The 14,504-nt window shown below is 48.2% G+C and overlaps 1 protein-coding gene across 2 annotated transcripts in view; it reads left to right on the plus strand.

The window, feature by feature from the left end:
* Positions 1-14,504, plus strand: part of PPP1R16B (protein phosphatase 1 regulatory subunit 16B) — a 456,537-nt gene that overhangs the window by 420,461 nt on the left and 21,572 nt on the right. The gene's annotated exons all lie outside the window — the stretch shown is intronic.

Here is a 14,504-nt window from a genome sequence, read left to right on the forward strand (position 1 = left end):
TGATCAGCCAGGCAGGTAGATATTCTTCAGTGCAGGAGGCTGGAAATCTATCCTCAGCTGTTTCAAGGAGATCTCGCCCTGTTGTTGGTCATTAGAGCATTAAAGGGCAAAACCAGCCCCATATTGTAGATGACCTGAGTGTTAATCCTAGTAAAATTTGAAGACTCTCTTGCTCTTAGATTTTACTTTAGTGCTAAGGTTCTTTTATAGGGTTATGCTTTGTGTTAAAAAGATGTCTTAAAGTCCAATTAAAGATGGTGTTTCCTTTGAATGAGTTTGCAACCACAGTACCAGACTGTGCCTTTCCATCTCTAATATTAAAAAGGCCATGATTAGCATAGCTGTGACGTTGTGCACAAAATGCGAGTTCATCGATTGTCTTTTCTCTACATGCCACAAGGAGGGGTTCTAGTGAGAACTGCAAACGCATGGATCACAGGTTTCATCGAAGATAAGGCAGCTGTCAATGAAAGGCAAATACAAGCACACAAAGTATATAAAAAGCATCAACAGCATCCAACATTTAACCACTGATAAGCGAATATCTTTCTCATTGGCCAAAGACACAAAAGCCATAACCTTAGTTCTTTCACACACTCACACCTGATGAATTTATTTGGTAAGAAGCACCTGAAAAATCAAATCCAAATGTTCCTGAACTCCCATTGAAGTTTATGAAATCAGAGTCTCAACATCTGCAAACGTTAATTGATTTGCAATTTTATCTGCAAGCTTAGGGAACTGTAGTTAAATAAGGTAAAATGATCACTAATATATATGGAAAAATAAACTAGCTTCCACCAAGCCCTGGCATAGTCCATTATAAATTAGCACTCTGAATTCGAAATCAAAGTTAGTCAATAGCACCTTCAATCAGGGATGTCCATGTAACATTTGTACTGAGTATAGCAGTTTATTTGGAATCATTATGTTTTTAACTCACTCCATGGTAACAACCTTGAATTTGATTCAACAGTGTTGTTAAGATCTATGAATGCTTTCTCTGTAGACGTTCAAACACATAACTCAGGTATGAGCACTATGTGCCTTCCTAAAGCCAGTTTGGACTGATAGGAGAATGTTGTTCTGGAAAATCCACTCAATATTATTGTGGGAACCACTAATTTATTGTTTAAAAAGAAAAACTCCGGTTAGAGCTTGATAAAGAGCCATCTCCATGTTTAAAGATCTGCACCATTTTGCTAAGTTTCAAGGACTCCTGAAACCTCTTTCGATCAAAACATATTGGGCCTGACTCTCAAAAGGAATCATGGAAAAGGAATTCTCATTGTGGATATTCTGCCACGAGTGGGGAGACTCCCCCACGACTGTGGGGCCGCCGTCATGAGTGTGGAGGCCCTTTGTGAATCAGGTCCTCGGAGACTTTGCAAGAGATGCTGTCCGCCCCTTTAACTCAAATGTGGGTCAGTGTGAAATTTCCATCACATGGATGTAATCTTACATAATTTTGTATTATGCGTGTTACGCAAAATATCCCAAATTACTCTATTATGTTTGCTGCAAACATTTTGTCTTAGCGCACAGAAGCAACACACATGACTAGAATGTGAGTAGCTGCTATTTGTGGCACTTGTATTTTTTTGGATAAAATATAGTGCCAAATGCCAGTTTTCCTTAAAGCATAATTATGTGTAATTTCATGTAATTTCTCTGAAATTTGCTGTAACTACGCAAAAGCAGATTATGCAAATTTCACACACCCCTACTCAAAAGTGGAAATGGAGTCATTTATGAGGTCTGGCCTAGGAAGAATACTTATTTTTCAAAGGAATAATTAAAAAGTTCAGATTTTGTCTTGCTAATCTCATCCACTGTAGAATGTCACTTTACAGGGTTAGTGGTAGTGTCAATTCAAGTTTATTCGATCAATATCATGATCATACACACATACATAAAATCACATACATACAAAATTTAACTAGGATTAAAATACGCAAAGGAATATAAAACAGCCCCGTCTTCACAGTCCTATAGAGCATCCAAAAGTAGAATTAAAAGTTGTGACTTGATTCAGAAGATTACAATTATTTTATACAGGGTTAGTGGTAGTGCTATCAGCATCATTATATGAAGCAATTTTATATTACAGCAAACACTTTTCAATTATATTGTGAGGTCTGACTTAACAAAGGCTTTACGCTTAGAATACAAGACCTAAACACCTCTCATCTCATTAAATATCCTTATACAGTGCCACTTGTGAAAAAATAAAGAGCACCCTATAAAACAGAGTACTAATAGGCAGCACTGTAATTAGTACGATTAACCCTTCATCTCTCTTAATGTCTTATTACTTACCGGTAATCCTCATTACCCCGATTAGGGTCCTCCCCGTCCCAGTCCTAACAACGTGAGGCAGTCCTGCCTCCACCCAGCCAATCACAACGCCAGTATTTCCTTAGTACATAAGCCCCGCCCACCTACCGCCATGCCTGTTATCAACAAGACTCCGACACAAACACAGCGGGAGGGTGGGAGGGAAGAGGACTGGGACGGGGAGGACCCTAATCGGGGTAATGAGGATTACCAGTAAGTAATAAGACATTACCCCCTCATGGGTCCTCCCCGTCCCAGTCCTAACAACGTGAGGAACTCACAAGCAGAGAACCAATAAAGAAAACACGCAGGACACCAGGGATCCATGCAGAGTACAAAACTTTAATCAATAAAAGATCAATGAACAACAGCGTTCAATACGCCAACAGAAAAACTGTCAGCAGAGGCATGTAAAACATCAAGCCGATAATGACGCACAAAAGCCCAGGAAGCAGACACAGAACGCGTCGACCGACCCTGTACATGAGACGGAGGAGGCAAATCCAAAGATTTGTAAGATTGACAGACCACCAAACGGACCCACCGACTGATCGTGGAAGTGGAAACCTTCTTCCCTTTAGCCACACCCCCACAGGAGAAAAACAGGGCAGGAGAACTCCGGAACCCCAGAGAACGTTGGACGTAAATCTGGAGAGCCCTGCGAACATCCAAAGAAGGGGGAACAAGGGAATCCCCTCAGCAGGCAAATCAGGAAAAATCACCTCCTGCTGCAAATGAAAACTCGAAGAAACCTTAGGCAGAAAAGCCGGATCAAGCCGCAAAACGACCCGATCCGAGAGGAACTGCAAATAGGGCAACGAAACGAGCAAGGCCCCCAACTCACCCAACCTGTGAGCGGAGGTAATGGCCAACAGGAAAGCCACCTTAGCGGACAGCCACAACAAATCCGCCTCCATCAAAGGCTCAAAAGGGGGCAACTGCAGACCACGCAAAACAGTAGGCAAATCCCAAGAAGGAATGAGAACAGGAGAAACCGGCCGACGAAGCCGAAAGCTCCGAAGAAGCCGACTAACCAAAGGAGCAACACCCTCCAAGGAGGCCCCAGGACCCCGACAAGCACGAACCGCCGCCCACTGAGCAGACAACGTGGAAGGGGAAAGGCCTTTCAAAAAACCATCCCGGAGAAACTCCAACACAGAAGTAGGAACCCCCAGTACAGGATCCACCCCATGAGAAGAACACCAAGAAACAAAAGAACCCCAATGGCGGCCATAGCACTTAAGGGTCGAAGGGCGGCGAGTCAACTGGATGTCACGAGCCACCACCGATGAACAACCCAAAGACTCCAAAGTCAACCGCTCAAGAGCCAAGCCGTCAGCTGCAAACGACGAAGACAAGGCAGAGACAGGAGTGGAAACTGAAGAGGAGATGGACACAAAGGAAGCCGGACAAACCGACCCTTCGCCAGCTTCAGCAGGAGAGGAAACCAAATGCGGCGAGGCCAGAAAGGAGCAATCAACAGGACCGAAACCTTCTCCCTCAGAATCTTCTGCAGCACCCTCGGGAGGAGGGGAATGGGAGGGAATGCATACAGAAGGCCCGAAGGCCAGGGAATCGAAAGAGCATCCACCGCCCAAGCCTGAGGACACAGCACCTCCGAACAAAACCGGGGCAGGAGAGAGTTGTGAGGGGACGCAAAAAGATAGTTCCAAGGAGTCCCGAACCGAAGGCAAAGGGACAGGAACAGAGGAAGAGAGAGATGGTACAGAACAGAAGATGGAAGGTCGCGGCTCAAAGCGTCCGCATGAAAATTCAACCGTCCCGGAATGTACACCGCCCTCAAGGCCAACAGATGAGATTCCGCCCAAGCACAAATCATGGAGGCCAACATGTTCAGAGACGCGCACCTGGTCCCCCCCTGACGGTTCAAGTAACAACGAGCCACCTGGTTGTCGGTACGAACCAACAGATTCGCCCCCAGGAGAGGAACCTGAAAGAACTGCACCGCCTCCCAGACAGCCGCCAACTCCCGCCAGTTCGAGGAACGGGTGCTGTCCCCCTGAGACCACCGACCCTTGGCTTCCAAGGACCCCAAAGTGGCCCCCCCAACCCCAGAGACTGGCATCCGTTGCCAACAAAAGGGGAGGAGGAAGACAAAACCGCACCCCCTTCTCCAGGTTGGGAGTGCAAAGCCACCAGTCCAAGTCCCGAACCAGAGCAGGAGAGAGAGGAATCAGAGTCTCGTAATCCACCCGGGAGGGGTCCCACCGAGCCAACAGATGAGTCACCAAGGGCTTGAGATGGAGGCGAGCCCAAGGAACCACAGCAGTGGTCGCAGCCATCAACCCCTGGACCCGCAACCAAACACGAGCAGGGGCAGAGGGACGACTCAACAGATCCCGCAGCAGAGTCTGTAAGGAAAGGATCCGAACAGGAGGGAGAAACACCGCCCCCAGAGAGGTGTCGAACAGACCTCCGATGAACTGAAGTCTCTGAAAAGATCCAGATGAGACTTGGCCAAATTCACCTTGAACCCCAGCTCCCGGAACAGGGACAACGTAGCCTCCACCGCCAGAAGAGCCTGAGGGAAAGAGGAAGCAGAGACCAAACAATCATCAATATAGGGAAACACGGTGAAACCCTGATGTTGCAAAACCCCCACAGCAGGAGCCAATACCTTGGTAAAAGTCTGGGAGCAGTGGAGAGGCCGAATGGCAGAACCCGAAACTGGTAATGCATCCCCTGGACCACAAACCTCAGGAACCGCTGACTGGCAGGATGGACCGGAACGTGAAAATAGGCGTCCTCCAAGTCCAGGGAAGCCAAAAAATCTCCCTCCTGGATGAGGGGAATTAAGGACTGCAACGTGACCATCCGAAAATGATCCAACCGCTCCAACTTGTTCGGGGAACGGAGATTCAAAATGGGGCGGAAGGAACCATCGGGCTTCGGAACCAGAAACAGACGGGAATAGAACCCCAGGCCCACTTCCTTCACTGGAACCGGCACCACCGCCCCTTTCTGGAACAACATGGTGACGCCGGACAACATGGCAGACCGCCGCACGGGGTCTCTTGACAACGGGGTAACCAGAAGACAATCCAGAGGGGGAGGGCCTCGGAAGGGAATCCGGTAACCCCACCTGATGATATCCAAGACCCATTGATCGGAGATCAGAGCTGACCAACAGTCCAGAAACAAATGGAGACGAGCCCCCACAGCGGCATAGTCACTTTTGTCCAGCACCAGAGGGAGGCTGTGGCAGCTGCTGCTGCTGTTGCTGCTGAGGCCGGGATTTATAATGGAACGCGGCCCCCCGACCACGGGCCCGACCACGAAAGGGCTGAGAGGACAAAACCCCCTGAAACCCCTGCTTCTGGAAAAAAGACCTTTTCTTAGGAGCAGGCTGAAAAGGCTTTAACAACTTCTTCTCCTCCGCAGAGCGCTGCACCATCAAATTCAAGGCATCCCCAAAGAGACAAGGACCCTCAAAAGGCAGTTTATGGACCAAAGACTTCTGAGCAGCATCAAGACGCCATGGCTTTGTCCACAGAGACCTCCTACCAGCCACCGCCGCCCCAGCAGCCGAGGAGAAAGCCCACAAGGAATCAAAAGTGACATCTGACAGGAATTGCGCCAAAACCTCCATTTGAGCCAACACAGGAGTAGGGTCCCCATGATCCTGAAGACAGTCAAACAGCCTCTCGAAATCCTTGAGCAGGACCTATGACGCATAGGCCGCATAAGTGCTAGCACGCACCCCAAAGTGAGAAGCGGCGTAAGAACGCTTGAGTGCAGATTCCACCTTACGCTCCACCGGATCAGACAGGGAAGCCTCCTCCGAAGATAAAGAGGAAGAGGAGGAAGCCATAGAAGACAAAAGAGAATTAACCTTCTGAATCGCAGGAAACTGGGAATCAAAGTCCGCCAGGCGACATCGCTTCCCCAGGAATCGCGGAATACCCTGCTTATGTTATGTTATGTTATGTTATGTAACATTTTTAATGCGCACAGATGCTCCAGCAAAGGAGCGTCCTGGCGCAAGGGAAAGGCAGACACAACACAACACTAAAACCAGCACCAAAAACAGAGCACTTAAAACAGGGGGAGTTTAAAACAGAAAAGTTTTCAAGGCCCTACGGAAAGATATTAGATCATCCAGAAGACGGATTTCCAGGGGGAGCGCATTCCAGAGAACTGCAGCTTTCACTCGGAAGGAGCGTCCTCCCATCCGGCTGAGTCTGAACCGAGGCACAACCACCAAGGATTGTCCAAGGGAGCGAAGTGAGCGAGTTGGCACATAAGGAGAAATCAAATTATTAAGTAGCAAAGGTGCCGACTCACGAAGAATTTTAAAAACCATGCTGAGGGCTTTAAATTGGATTCGCTTATTCATCGGGAGCCAATGTAGGGACCGCAGAGTGTTGGAGGTAGGGCAAGCCCGAGGCAAGCCGACCACCGCCCTAGCCGCAGCATTCTGGACTCGCTGTAAACGGAGAATCTCAGCTTGGTTCACTCCTAAAAGGAGTGAACTAGCATAGTCCAGGCGAGAAATAATTATCGCTTGAATGACCAGCTGTCTTGTAGGAGCATCGAAGAATTTGAGCAGGGGTCTTAGCCCGCGTAATACTCCAAAACAGCAGGCCGCCACTCTCTTCGTGTGAGTCACAAAGCTTAACGTATGGTCAAGCCATACTCCCAAATTCCTGAGTTCCAGGACAGGGGCTGGCGCTGTTCCCAGCTCAGAAGGCCACCATCCATCTCCCCAGAGGTCCGCATCCCTTCCAACGATCATCACCTCCGTTTTTGATGCGTTCAGCTGGAGACAGTTGTTATTCATCCAGCTGGCCACCTCTCTCAGTCCACTGCGGAACCTGAGGGCATCCTTCTTGGCATCCCCGCTGATCGTAACCGCCAGCTGAGTATCGTCGGCATAGGAGACCATGGTTAGGCCCCATTGCCTGGCGACTTCAGCCAGCGGCTGCACGTACAGATTAAAAAGCGTGGGACTCAGCGAGGAGCCTTGAGGCACCCCCAGGTCCAACGGATGGAATTTGGACTGAAAGGGAGGGGTGGCAACGCAGAAGGAGCGATCACTAAGGAAGGAGCGGAACCACTGCAGAGCTGAACCACCAAGGCCAATGTCCTGCAAGCGGTGTAGAAGGATGCGATGGGAAACAGTGTCAAAGGCAGCGCTCAGGTCTAATAAAATAAGCGCTGCCGTTTGACCTGCATCCAATACAATCCGCAAGTGCTCAACCATTGCCAGAAGGGCCGTCTCGGTGCTGTGACCAGCACGGAACCCATTCTGCACGGGATCCAGGACATTAACCTGGGTCATATGCTCTGTGAGGGCCAGATTTACATGGGCCTCCATGACCTTGGCCGGCCAAGGGAGCAAAGATATCGGGCGGTAGTTTTCAGGTTTCGACGGATCCAAAGATGGTTTTTTCAGGATCGGGGAAACTACCGCTTGCTTCCACTTGGCAGGAACAAGGCCAGAAGTCAGGGAGAGGTTGATCAGAGAACACACTATTGTGCGTCCCTGGAAGGCAGCATCCCTGAAAAGGGCCGACCTTACCGGATCTGCAGGCGAGCCAGATTTGACTCGCAAGGCCCATTTCGCAAACTCCTCGTTAGAAAGAGTTGGAAGGGAATGCAGCGATGGACAATTGCTAGAGCCACTCCAAGGAATCACAGGTGGTAGTGGACTCGGAAACGCCTGGTAGATTTTTTTAACTTTGTCCAGAAAAAAAGTGGCTAATGCTTCACAGTGGGAGGTAGAGCTGTCCAACTGCGGAGGAACCCTCTTTGCCATCAGATCTTTTATGGTTTTAAAGATGGTTTTTGTGGGGTTGAGGCTGTTACAAAATTCTGCTGCGTAAAACGCCGCCCGGGCCCTACATATGGCTCGATGGTAGAGCTTAACTAGGGCCTGGTAGGCGGATTTCCTATCGGCGTCATACGTCCTGCGCCACTCCCTTTCTGCCCGTCTACAAGAGGACTTCATGGCACGCAACGCACTGTCATACCAGGGGCTGGCCTGCCGAGGTCTGGACTTACTGGAGATGATAGGTACCAGGGCATCAAGCGCCCTGGTAATCCAGTTACAGAATCGATCATAGCCCGAGGTGACGTTCAGCAATGGACCCAGAGGCTCAGCACCCATGATGCAGTGAAGATCCTCCAGCCTAAGTTTATTCCAGTGGCGCCGAGGTATCCGCAGAGGAGGTGGAATAATAGGGTTGGCAGGAAGAGGAAGCCAAGCAGACACCAAGTAGTGGTCAGACCAAACCACAGGATCAACCGCCACGATCTGGACATCCAAGAGGGTCGTAAAAAACGGGTCGAGGATGTGACCAGCCACGTGTGTAGGCTGGGTGACAAGCTGGATCAGCTGCAGAGCCTCTAAGTCGGCCAAAAAACCACTGATGGCCAGAGACTCCAACCTATCGAAGTGGAGGTTGAGGTCGCCTAAGATCGAAAAATTGGCGCAGCCACTAGCCAATAGGCTCACGGCCTCCGGAAAGGCACCTCTAAAAGCTACATCGCTGCCTGGGGGGCGATAGACAACCATTCCCGACAGCGAGAACTGGGGGCTGATGGTAACTTTGAACAGCGCACTCTCGCAACCAGCAATCTGCAAGACCGTCCAGGTGCAAGTATAATCAGATTTAATGAATAAGGCAATACCTCCACCTCTCGAATGGCGATTAGATCTAAAACATAGGTAACCCAGGGGACAAGCAAGGTTGACTATGGCGTCATCAGTGTCTTGAAGCCAGGTTTCAGTTAAAGCCAGCAAATCTGGTTTCTCATCCAGGATAAGGTTCGCCACAGATAGATGGTGCTTTACTAGAGATCTGGTATTAAGATTTAAAAATCGTAGACCAGATCCCAGGCGACCAGATGCAGGAGAGACACCGGGACGAACTCGTGGAGCAGGGGAGGAGGCAAGCTCGCGAATACCTCCAGGCCGATCAAGCGACCACCCATTACAAACACATTGACACGGGCCACATAGCGGGTGGGATAGTGCGGCCGAGCAACGTGGGAGAGAATCCCTAATGGCTCGAAGCGAGGCACTGCAATAGACAATCATCCTGACAAATCAAGGATGAAAGCGTACAGCGATTCCACAAAGTAAAACCCCCAGCGTCCCGCGCGTCCTTAGCGCGGACGGGCGCAGACGGGCAGACTCTGGCTCGACTCCGGCGCGAGTCAGGCGTGACCGCTGCGCGTCACCGCTGCGCGACCGGAGTGAGCATTAAGTAGCAGCTCACCTGTGCTGCAGAAGCGCTAGAGCGCTCAGACAAAAGGCGGAGGGAGGCAGAGACCACCCCAAGATGGCGACCAGGCGCCACGAGGAAGCTGCCAAAAAGACGGTAGGCTCCGCGCTAAGCGCGGTGGGGGCACTCTTTAAAATGCAAGTATGTGGGCAGAATAATTGTGCAGTTAAAATCAAGGCTCACCAAGGAAAAATAAACAATATGAAAAACGAGCGTTTTAAAATGCTAATATCAAGCGCAGCACGCTTAAATGAATGCCAAGCACAGCGCGCATGCAGGCGCCTTTCCCAAGAAGGAACAATGGGAGAGCTCGCCTTAAGTAGCAGCTCACCTGTGCTGCAGAAGCGCTAGAGCGCTCAGACAAAAGGCGGAGGGAGGCAGAGACCACCCCAAGATGGCGACCAGGCGCCACGAGGAAGCTGCCAAAAAGACGGTAGGCTCCGCGCTAAGCGCGGTGGGGGCACTCTTTAAAATGCAAGTATGTGGGCAGAATAATTGTGCAGTTAAAATCAAGGCTCACCAAGGAAAAATAAACAATATGAAAAACGAGCGTTTTAAAATGCTAATATCAAGCGCAGCACGCTTAAATGAATGCCAAGCACAGCGCGCATGCAGGCGCCTTTCCCAAGCCTCCACCTCCAGCCACTCTTTCGTGAGGATATCCTTCAGGACATCATGGAAGGGGAGGTCATCCACCACAGAGGAACTATACTGTGCGTAAAACCCATCTTCAGACAGGGTTTTAGGATCAAACCCAAGCACCTCTCGAATATGCACCAGCATGTCCGAAAAAACCTTGCCCTGGATGTACTTTCCCTTAGGGGAATTGTCCAGTTCATCCTCATCATCCTTAGCCCGCTTAGCCGCAGGCTCAAGCAGCGCAGACTGGACCGCAGAATCAATTAAGTCACGCAAATCAGCTCTAGAAATCTGCAAGACGTCGTCCTCCTGTAGATCCTGAACATTATGCTGCTTGGAAACAGCCTTAGCCGGCACAGGAGAAGAAGCCCCCTCACTCATGGTGAAAAAACCCAGAAGCAACCAAACAGGAAATCACCACAACAAAAGGAAGTGCCCAGCAACCTCCAATAAATACTGCCCCCAATCAGCCAATCACGCAAAGGTGAGTTTAAAGAATGAAAATAAAAGAGGGCAGCCCTGACGTCTCCACCCACAGCCACAGGTCAAAAGAGAATGGCCGCGGGGGCCGGACGCTGTGATAGTGCAGCAGCGCCGGAACGACCCGAGGCCAGGACACCACCAAAACTCCCCGCCCCAGCCCAGCACATGAGCGGGGAGCGTACCTGACCCCAGAACAGGAGCCCGGCCGACCGGAAACCGGAGCGGCCGAGCATTTACAAGAAACACAACATAATCAGGAAATACACAAGAAAAACTCACGGAACCGCCACCAAAGGAAACAGGATCCAGGGACCGGAACCGGGAGCACCAGCGTTCCGACAGCCGTCGGAGCAGAAAAAAACAGGCATGGCGGTAGGTGGGCGGGGCTTATGTACTAAGGAAATACTGGCGTTGTGATTGGCTGGGTGGAGGCAGGACTGTCTCACGTTGTTAGGACTGGGACGGGGAGGACCCATGAGGGGGTAATGACTATTGCTATATTTCGCTCCCTCCATTTGCTACAAACGTCACTCAATTATTTTGTCAACAGTCAGCTTATCCAGAGAACACTTTTGGAGCTGGCACAGGTGGTTTTCGATCAAGCCATGGCACATAACCACTATATTTGGCAGTTTTAGGCAAGCTTCAACTCACACTTGAAGAAGTCATGCAGCCATGATGCCCTTACTGGATCTGTCCACAGCTTCAGACACTGTCCCTGACTGCATGTGTGGCTGAGGCAGGTTGGGGGGAGTCGTGTCTTCAGCTGGTTTACATCTATCTTACAAGATTGAGCCCTAGAGTCATTCGTGGATAATTTTAGATCTTAAGTCAAGCACACAAATGGTTGTGTAATTCAGGGCTCATCAGTCAGCCCTCAAATGTTCACTGCTTATGCCTGTCCTTTGGCCTAGATTGTTTGGTCCATTGGATTCTTACGTTATTGTTACGCCGATGGCACTGAATTGCTGATCTGTCTTGGGGGAAGTGGGGACCAGACAGTTCAAGAAAGTTTTAATGATTGTATGACATCCAGTGCAGGAAATGAGGGGGATCCAGCCAGATCCCAGATCCGGCAGCTATTATTGAGCAGGATCGGGATCAGGGCTGGTACCTGTGAAATATGCTGAATTTGTCTCGGTGTAATTTGCGTTTGGGCTGCAACCTCCAGGTGGTGAAGAGGCTTTGTTTTCACTTCCAGCTGGGGCTAAAACAAAGGTTTTAAAGGTTCATCAGCTCTCTTTTTGTATGAGTATCATCCTGACTGGGAGATATCTACAGCCTAACACCTAGACGACAATGCAGTGGATGTAAACAAAGGGAGGCAGCTTATCACACCATAAGTAGTTAAGAGAAACTATGGTTTGGGTCAAGTTTTTGACTTTGTTCATCGTATGTTTATAAGAGACATGCATGCACTGCAAGAATGTTTAATGCGTCTGTCTGTATGAATGATTACCCAGATAATGATTTAAATGGCACTGATTTTTTTATAATGCTACTCATCCCAGTGTAGGGTGTCAGAGTACTTTACATGAACCACACCCATTATAATGAGACAATATATCATTCATAACAAAAAACAATGATTATGGGTAGACATCATATTTTAAGAGTGCATGACTGGAAGAAACACACTCAGGATGTAAAATGTAACACAGCGGCTTTCTGTACTAATAAGACTTTATTACTACCAAAAAGAACTCTTCTTAGCAACCTGAGAATAATGACAGATTAAGAAAAAAATAAGGTTTTAAACCAATGACTTGCATTTGTGTGCAGCTACATGATGTAGGTTCATAGCTCACTGTGCTGTAGTAGTATTGTAATTTAAGAGCTGCAAGTAACAAAAGAATATCTGTGCCAAAAGCAGAAACCCACTTATCTATCTACATAAAATAGTATCTTTGAGCTGCATGTTACACAATGTGCTTTTAAGCATACAAATTCATCTGCTGTGCTAATGTATGAGCCAAGACTGTTACTCGACAAGTGAATTAACAATCCAAGTAATGTTTCTGTTATTATTGTCCCTTCAAAAATTGCTGGCCAGACAAATATCTCTGCAGCAGTTACCTTAACCCCGTAAGGTATTTTATTAGGCAGCCTCTTTGTGACCATTTAGGCAAACCAGAACAGATTTATTGTCACATTTGTCCTGGTTGTCAATTTCTTTGTGCTCAAGTTTAAAAAAAACAAATGTATAACGTTACTGTCAGACTCTGCTTTTCATGGCTCCACCCCTCGTCACTCCTCCCCTTTTCTCTTCCTCACCCTGACCCTCAATTTATGGGTTTCCAGAGCAAATTGTTTCCAATTCCAAAAGTGATGGTATCCATTGCACACTGGAAGGAGATTAGGCAACCGCTGAATACAGGGAACATAGAAATCTTGGTGGCAGGATAAAAGCCCACTGCGAGCGGCAGCCCACAAATCCAAGTTAATTAAGTGAGGAACGTATACTTTATGTGTGATAGTGTGAGAGTGGCACTCCACTCTCACAATACTATTAATGGCAGCCTCGGACTCAAATGTGTTCTTAGGTCACAAATTATTAAATTGCCCTCCACCTGCTTTATCGTACTGCACCTAATGAAAAACAAAATCCTCTTTTGCCGCTGGTTTGCAGAAAAACTAGAGGTGCAAGCAGTATCTGAATATCATATGGAATGGGGGAATTTGTTTGATGTGAGACTTCAGGATTGCTTGATTAGCCACCAACAGGGGATTCAAAGCTTTGCTAAGACTTTTTTTTAGTATCTATTGTAAGGTGTTTATTTCAGATTAAAAATCAATAAAACCTTCCTTCATAAATCTTTATTTCGGTAAAAATCTTCACCATAAAAGACATTTATAACATCCATAAAAGTACTTAAAAGATAACATTTATACTTTATAGGGTCACCCATGACCGTTAAAAACAGAGTTTCGTAGTACAAATGTCACATTCTTGGTACGTTAGAGTCAGTGGCCGGCCTTAAGGCATTTTCTTCTCAGAAACCAAATGGCACCCAGGTATTTGGCCACTGCAAAAACGATGTGGTCCGACAGATCCGATTTCAGAACTCTAAAGGCAGCTAAACACTCTCCAAATCCCAAGTTTCTGCATAGAGGTGCTATCCATTTCTTGCGAATCTCATGGTAGACCGGGCAAAAAAAGAGTATATGGAGTTTGGACTCATGGGACATTCTACAAGCTGGGCACACACTATCTGATTGTTCTCTCCACTTGCTTGTGAGTGCTCGAAGTGGGAGGGACCCGTGCCTCCATTGCAGATAAAGTTTCCTAAGCAAGGGAGGATACAATTTATCTAGAACTGGCTCAAAGCTGTAGGTGTCCTTAATAAGTAGAAATGACTCCGTTAGTAACCCGGAATTTTGACGGTGTAGGAGTGCCATTAATTTACTATCATGGTATACCTTTGCTAGTGTCCTTTTGGGAAAAAGTGGACAAGTGGATAGAGGATCAGACCACAACTTTGGGAGGCCCAGGCCCTCCAGCTCTGATTTAATAAATTTCAACCCTTTAATTTTCCCTGCATTGGGCATAGTGAGCACCTCCTGGAGTCCCTGTCTATAGCTGATCAGTTCGGGAATTGCCCACAACCTGCGCCAATAAGCCAAGGGTCGAAAAGCCAGTTCTTCATCTAGGGGTCGCATCCCTAGATCTAGCCTTAGAGGGACAAGAGGCGTACTGGGGGGAAGTGCTACAACCCTCCGAATGAATTTATTCTCCTCTTTTACCAGGTCTGGGGGTACTGCATGGCCCCAAAGCTCACACCCATACATGGCTGC

Source organism: Lissotriton helveticus, chromosome 7 (genome assembly GCF_964261635.1).
Source record: "Lissotriton helveticus chromosome 7, aLisHel1.1, whole genome shotgun sequence".
NCBI classification, from domain to species: Eukaryota; Metazoa; Chordata; class Amphibia; order Caudata; family Salamandridae; genus Lissotriton; species Lissotriton helveticus.